This window comes from Micropterus dolomieu, linkage group LG10 (assembly GCF_021292245.1).
Source record: "Micropterus dolomieu isolate WLL.071019.BEF.003 ecotype Adirondacks linkage group LG10, ASM2129224v1, whole genome shotgun sequence".
Taxonomy (NCBI): Eukaryota; Metazoa; Chordata; class Actinopteri; order Centrarchiformes; family Centrarchidae; genus Micropterus; species Micropterus dolomieu.
In genome coordinates this window covers 5080160-5088588 of record NC_060159.1, presented here as the reverse complement: position 1 = coordinate 5088588, position 8429 = coordinate 5080160, and positions in this window count along the sequence as shown.

Here is an 8429-nt window from a genome sequence, read left to right as displayed (position 1 = left end):
GGGCAGGTAGAAGGTTGTTGGGGGCTCCCACTGGATCGCTTTCTTTGCCTCTTTGTTGTCCCCTGCCATGAAAGCTATCTTTTTCTTGTTCAACAGAGATTTGATGTCTCTTGATCCAGGGCTTGTTGTTGGGGAAGCAGCGTATCCTTTTGGTGGGGATGATTCTGTCCTCACAGAACCTGATGTAGTCAGTGACACATTGGGCCAGATCCTCAGTGTCGTCACCTGGTCTGTTGTCCTGTAGCACTCCATCAGGGCCTCCTCGGCCTTCCCCAACCACTTACATAAGGTGTATGCAAGTAAACTTTGATTCTCGAGGCAGGAAAGTAAATAGATGAGCAGCGCTTTCTGTTGTGGCATATTAATCTTCACAGCACGTCACTGTTGGCGTCCTGCTGTAATCACACGGCTCACTCAGTTCTGTTGTGAAAATGTGACTTCATTGTTTATACCCGTTACAGGCGGCGGCCGCACGTCACTGTGCCAGAAGCCAGCCGGTGTATTTGCACTGAGAAAGATGGATGCTCCCACTAGATGTCATATATTTGTTAATGCCTCTTTAAATCTACCAGTCTGTCTTAACAGTCACTATTTCTATACACATCGATAGTTAGAAGTGTAGTGATGCTGTAAACAGACTGTTCATAACTTGTCTCACTCATCATAAAATCTCCCTAAAAGTCTTGTCATACCCCGTAAAAGCCCAATTGTTGTATAACCCAAATATGTTAATACTTAGGTTGCCTGGGACCCATTTGTGTGAAGCATTACATTTCCATTTTATTCAGTTATCTCTGTTACGGCCAAATGTTCATTTTCACCATACCTGAATTCAAAGCTGCCAGCCATGATGCCTGTACAGAAGGATCCTTCTGAGGCTTGGGTGTGAACTAAATGCTTTTGAGGACTTGTAGTAAATGCTTGACTCCCTCTCAGACAACAAAAGCAAAGCTCCTCAAAGGGAATATTTTGGAGTTTTCAAGGCTTCAGCAGCAGCTGTCAGGTCAGGCTTCCTGGTAACTGACCAAACTGAAAGACACAGGCTTTAACTGACATTTACAAGTGGGATTCCAAAGTTTAACATTTAACAGTTTAACAGTTTAACATCGTGTTCATGAAAAATATTTTTATTTGAGAGTTTACAATTGACTTTGCATGTACTAAGCGGAAATTACATAGACAAGCATGCTTGTCACAGTGAGTTGGTGGGTGGCACATATTTCCTTCCTCGCTAAAAGAGGTAGCTTGAAACGTTAAAAGTCACCATCTGGGAAACACTTTAGTAGGTAAGGCTACCACATGGAACACTTCAACATAAGTGGAAGCCGTTCTAATTTGGTTAGATTGATTGCCACTGGAAATTAATCACATATGTCATTTGCAATTCTCATTAATGTAATGTGACATCTTTGTTATTTCTTGATGCAACAAGACGGACATAGTTTAACTGGACAAAACACAAAAACAGTATTTACGATAAAGCTGTTTGGTGGCACTGATAAAAATATATTATTATGCATACAATACTTTCACAGAATTTCAGGGATTTAGCTTGGACCTTTACATGTATGAAAGCAATTGAGGGACAAAACTCAATTGTAGATCAGTGGTTTTCAAAGTGGGAAGTTCACCCAGGGGTCGTTGAGGGGGTTCCAGGGGGTCCCCAGCAAATCGGGGAATCATTTATTTTCACTATAATTCCATCCACAAGAAACATAGTGACCGAACATGCAACTTCTTTGGTCATGGATTTCATACACATTCTGGAAAAAACATCTAAAAGCCAAAATCCTGTCAGATGGGTGGTCCGGGACTTATCAAATTGGGGTCCATGGTCTGATTTATGTCAGTTGATGTGAAAAAGCTTGAGAACTTCTGCAGTAGATGATACATCAAAACAATACCAAGTTTAGTCTGACCTCTATTGGACAAACTTGATGATTGCAACTTAAATACAGACCCAGACTCTACTCACATACCAGATTGTTTTCAATTGCAGTTAATTGCAGTTATGCACAAAGTTTTCCTGTATGTGTAAACCTACTTGGCAATAAAGCTGATTCTGATGTATTCAGATTACCCAGTAAAGACACAGCACAGGAAGGCTGGTGGAGATAACATCAATTTCAGAGCCTTGAGCCCAAAACACAATGTGCACCCTCCATTAGTGTCACACCACACAATAAACAATCTCCACAGTTTCTCTCCACAAATCCCATAGCTGGACTGTCAACTAAAATGAAAAGCAAAACAAAAAAATGTTTTAAAAAGTATGAATACACTAGGCCTATTTATAGAGATATATAAATTGCAATAATAATAAATAGGTGGGAACAGTTTACTTTGTCCCCCATTTAGCACTTATAAGCAGTAGGAAAATGTATTGAATGGCTTATAACACACTAATGTGGTTGTGAGCAGCCAGAAGGACATGTGGGTTTATTACAATACATTATCTGACAGCAATTATAACTTGTGCTATGAATACATATTATATATTATTAGAACTGTTTTACTATATTGTCATTCATTATCTGTTTACACAGCAGCCTCCACCCACAGGTACAAAACCACAGACTGCATGTAAGGAGTTATAGTTGTCCACAAACACATTGATGAACATTTTGCATTTACACCTTTTTGTCCACAAGGTGGCTCCGGATTACACACTAAAGCCATGAGCAACAGGTGTTTTTTTGGAACATTGAGCTTCACTGTTACTGCAGCTGAACAATAAGACATATACTTTATAGTCAATATGTTATGCTAGAGCATAAATGGGTAAATATAAAGCTCTGTTTTTTATTCAGGTGCCCATTGTATTTGTCTGCAAGCATACATCAAGTACATGCCCCCAGGACAGCTAAGCACAAAATCTAAATTTGACATTGTTAACGTAGGAGCAAACAGCTGGGAACTGCCCTTTATCACTGTTGGGCACACAACAGCAACATTCGAGGTGTTGGTGTAAGGTGACCTTTCTCAAGGTCTGATAGTAGGGTTTTAACCAGCAGCTGCTGAGCAAGGTATGGAACACCGCAGAAAATATTTCCTAGTAGGTTTCCTGAAATGGACTATGTAATTTAGTACTAATCAGATGATAAAATAGGATTACTCGAAAAGAACTGCTCTATTTAAACCCAAATAAACACTCACTGGTCATTTGCAACTGTATGCTGTTGCACATTCTCTCTGTTTTTAAGTTCTGTTAAAGAAACGTCAAGAAAATAATTAGGAAATTGCAGCCCCGTAAAATAAAGCAATACTAAAGACCAGTTTCCACTATAATAAATTGACAGTAAATTAACATTTATGTGGGTTTAATAGAGCTTTTCCCGTTTTCTACATAGTTCTTAATGGAAATTGTATGGAATTGTAAAATAAAGTGTTACCTTGTCTTCATATGTGTTAAATTCCCTATAGACAGTTTTCACATTTGGTCATGTTCAGCTGACACGCTGACATGACCTAGAATAAATGACTCTCTGAGTTAGCTTTGCAATTAATTGGAATGTTTTAATTACACGCTGTCTGTTGCTATTAAGTTCTTTCCAGCAGAGTCTCATCGCTGCACCACTGCTGGGCATTCATACTGGCCAGCAATGAAGCATGCTCTGTGTGTGTGTGTTTGTGTGTGTGTGATACTTCTGTGGTCAAACTCTTTTGCATAGAATTTATGTTTACACTGCCTTTTGAAGGGTTGTCGATATTTTGCTGAAAGAATCCTGTCATGATGGATTTGCCCTCAACTACTTCCTTTCAACTACCAGTTCATTCACTGGTGTTAGAAAGATAAGCTAGGTAAGTGAGCTGGCTTCATGCCCACTGCGCAGCAATGACTTGATTTTTATGCAATACCACAGTGGAAAGGGCCTTAACACAGTGGCAATCCGAGCTATTTTTGTCTGTGTGTCAATGATTGTCATATTTAAGGTGAAAATCTATCATGTCCTGGGACCGGAGGGTCAGAAGAGCATTGGTACCCATCTACTGAGCATCAGTGATATTGGTGAGGTGAGCTGCCTCAATACAGTACAACTTTTAAATTCATTCCCTCGCTCCATCAAAGTGAATCATTTCTTGTTTTGCTCTGTGATGTTTATGTGTGTGTAGCAAAAAGGGACTAGAAATGTTCAGAACAGAAGTCTCAGGGCACTTTTCATATACAGATGCAAAACATTGAAATATGGTGGAAAAGTTCATTGTGAGCACCAGAATCTGACCGAGAGATTAAAGGCTCAGGAAACCTTTGCAGGTGTTTTGAGTTATTTAGCTGATTCAAGCTCTTCTCAGACATTTCTGTATTATGAATGCTTACTTCAAAAAATCTAATACATTTTGAGATACTGGACTTGTGATTTCCACGAGCTGTAGGCCGTAATCATCAATAAAAATTAATAAAAATTAATTGAAAAAAAGGCTTGAAATATTTCACTTATCTAATGAATCTGGAATATATGAGAGTTTCACTTTTTGAATTAAATTTGGGAAGATTTTACATATTTTTAGATGTACCTGTAGCGCTGGTCTAGACCGTTCTCTGTGTACAAAATCAGAATGTATACTAGACAACATCTGGATATGGAAGAAACAGATATAAAAGACAGTACTTACTGAAAAGGACAGTGAATTGCATAAAGCCATTTTTATCACACGTATATGAAAATGTCTATACACCAAATAAGTCATCTTAAAAACTTTTCTTTTATGTTTTCAGAGCTGACAAATGTGGCCACTAGCATGGACATCAGTGACAGATTCAGCATCCGTGTTCGACACTGAGACCGGGGCCCTGGCAGGCCCACTGGTAGCTCTGTACAATGCCGATCTGAGAGGCCTCGGCCTAAATGAAATACAGGAGAGCAGTGAAGAGACGTTTCAAAAACTACAGCAAACGTGAACTTATGAGCAGCGTGTAAACCTTGAGTACAGTACTACAAAACAGGCCCGATCCTGGCCCTGGCACACACACAGAACTGGAAGGATCACAAGCACGACCTTTCATGCACATGCACTGTGGAAAAGTGAGGCAGCTGGAGCGAACCTGTCAAACAGGTAATTCACTACAACAATACACATTTGCGTGCCCCAGCAGTCCTTTGTGGAAAAGATAAGGAGGACACTGCCGGTAGGCAGTACAATGAAATCATCAAAATGCGTCATCAAAAGTCTGATGTGAAACTATGTGGTCTTGTCGTAGTGGAAGACAAGCCACATCTTGGGGTTTCACTGGATAGAGTGACAAGTTGTTCCTGTTGTGGTAGAGGAATGCTTGAGATTCAGTGTTTGTACAAATACCACGATGGACTGACTAAGACTGAGGACGCACAGTTCCTCTAACTTTATTAACTAAAGAAAACTCATCAATATTACCACCAAGTCCAACTGTCTGTGATGTCCTGTACTGTGTACTGTACTTAATTGTTTGGACAAAGCAACAGGTAATCATCAATCACATTACCAGAGACCAGGAAATGCTGCTACCAGCCCTGCCTAAAGCTGAACTGTTGTTCAAACTAAATGTTTTGAGGTACTTCCACGTAGCCTGGATCCAGTCATAGAAACCCCTTCTGCTCACACTGTAACAGGCCAGACTGACACTGGCTGTACTTGAGCTGGAGATCACCATGGACAACCTTTAGGACTGCGGCTACTGAAAGAGAATATTTGACTATAGCACTCACCTCGTGCCAGAAATAATCATGTTAAACAAAACCTTCCACACCAGCCAACTGAGGCTAATGTAGCCATTACTGTACTGGAGCGTTACATTATGGTGTTAGCAGTTCTTAACAGTTCAAAGCTCCACTGTGGATTCCAGTGGATTCTAGCAGGGACTGCTGTCCATCACCATCCTTCTCTCCAATCTGTTCATCTCAGAAGAGAGCAAGCGGTCAGCTCAAAAACTACAGAACAATATTCAGTTTCATCTCTTAAAAAGAAAGAGGTCCGTGGTACAACAAGAAAAAAAACAACATAATTGTTCTAATGAAAAATTAAATCTGGTCAGACTGCCATATGTTTACCTCTCAAGTTTTACATTAGTTGTGTTTGTTTCAATCCGGGCTAGGTGTGGGGAGGTTGCCGGCATGGGCTGTTGAAGCCCATAGGTACCTCTCCTACAAACAAAGGTTGTTTGGTTGACTGATCGCACTTTTTGTAAAGTACACTGGATATACCTGATTGATGAGCACGGCATTGTCAAGGAGTTCATCTTTCCATTCGCCTCTTCGGATGGCTGGTAGCCAAAGACGTCTGCAGTTAGCAGTGAAAGGAGTTTGGTCATGTGCCAGTACAAGGTCGAGGTGTGGTTACAGTGGATTATAAACACTCTGACAGAAGCCAATATAATCTAATAATGAGATAAACACAGTACTAAGGCAGGCAATCATTGCATTCATGTCTACATGAATGTTAAAATCACCAATACTCACTTTATCTATTTTAAGGACTAAACTTGATGCAAACTCTAAACATTCCAAATATGGACCATGAGCGTGGTCCACTATAACAAAGAGAGTTGAAAGTGTTTTTCCAGGTTGGGTGTGAGAGACTGAGAACAAGGCTTTGGAAAGAGTTATATATTTGGTTTAGGTTTAGGGTTGATGAAAAGGCTTGAGCAGAAGATAGCTGCAACTCCACCTCCTGGGCCGCTGCCTCCAGGAATGTGAGTATTAATATGACTCAGGGGAGTGGATTCACACACATTCTTCATGAACCAGCCAGGTTTCAGTTAGACAAAATAAATCTAGATGATAATCTGATATTAAATCATTTACTAGTACAGCTTTAGATGACAGCGATCCACATTTATTTCTCCTATTGTTGTGTACTCTAGCAGTGGTGGTGTAAATTCTTTTTAGGTTTTTATGTATGACTTCTCTTCTGTTTACTTTTGATTTAATTTATATGTGTGGTCCGGGGGGCAGACACTGTCATGATAGGGCTTTTGGTGGTTACCCGCTCTAATGGAAGCACAGAGAAGCATGTAAAAGTAAATCTTGTTTAAGTTGTTTACAATTTGTCAGACACACATTTGAACACTTGTCAGCGGTATGATTGATTTATGAACATGGAGAAATTTCTCACATCACTTACTTCCATGCAGTCACGTTGTTTGGAGCGTGGTGTGAATGTTTCAAATAGCTTGTTGTCACTCAACAGATGGGAAAGGTCCTATTGTGACCTTTTTATGACCCTTCCAAAGCTCATTAGGTCAAGTGGATTTTAATCAGAAAATCAGAAAGAGATAGAAAAGAACAAAATGGGGGAGGGGGGATTAGAAAAGTGGAGGAATAGTTTGGAGGAAAGTTTGAACAGTAATCACACAAGTGCACCCTTCAGGGTCAGCTGGCTACAAAATAGCTCCCAACATTATTATGGATCTGTGTTCTACGGAAGTCCTAAGCGGCCATCGTTTCAAAAAAAATTTTATTCCGTTTTTCCGTGATAACGGGATCATTTTCTCATGATCTTGAGATAACAAAACAGTAATTTAACACAGGGGTCGGCAGGAACATTTCTTAAAGGTAATTTTTGTGTTACTGGTTACCTTAGTTGGTAAAGTGCAAGACTCATAGTCACATGGTTGTGTTCAATCCTCACTGAACACAAGCTTTTTTGTCTATTTATTTTTTTCATAATCCTCTTCAATAAAGTTTTTATGAAGACACTGTTTCACATGCTCATAATAAAGCACATGCTGGACTGTGTGCACTCCGGCGATTTCAGAACCTTTGAAATAGCTGTTGGAAAATGTGTGATTGGATTCCCCTTAATCTCTTCATAGCAACTTTGCTAAAGAGGATAATAAAGAAACACACAAAAGAAGAAAAATTATCCTACAGAAACGCACCTGCCCACCCATATATTCAGCTATGGTTTGTTATCTCAAGATCACAAGAAAATTATCCCGTTAATACAGGAAAACGGAGTAAAAATATATATTTGAATTGATGGCCACTTAGGGCTTCTTTAGTTTTCAACACATGAGGAAAGATGAGGTGCTTTGTATTGGTGGCTTTGTCGGTATAACAGCTTTAATTCTCACCCTGTTCAACAAACCACTACAGACACTTGCACCTATATACATCTCCAACTTCATTATAATGTATAAACCTGCATGCACATACTTTCTTTATCGTAGTATTCTCTTCCATTTCTAATATATGCTTCTTATTATTGTATTATTACTGTATAGTGTTTGCATATTACCTAAACTTTACATATATACATGTATTCTCCTGTCTTAAGATATTTAGAACATAGATACAACATTTACTTTTGCAACAGTTTCCAACCAACACAAGAACTGCTTTTTTTATTGGGAACCGTCAAAACCAACCTTGAAAGCCACATGTTCATGTCATTGTCCTAGAACAGAGGAGTGATGCATGGGGGGGGGGGGGGGCCCCAAACAGTTCGAGGGG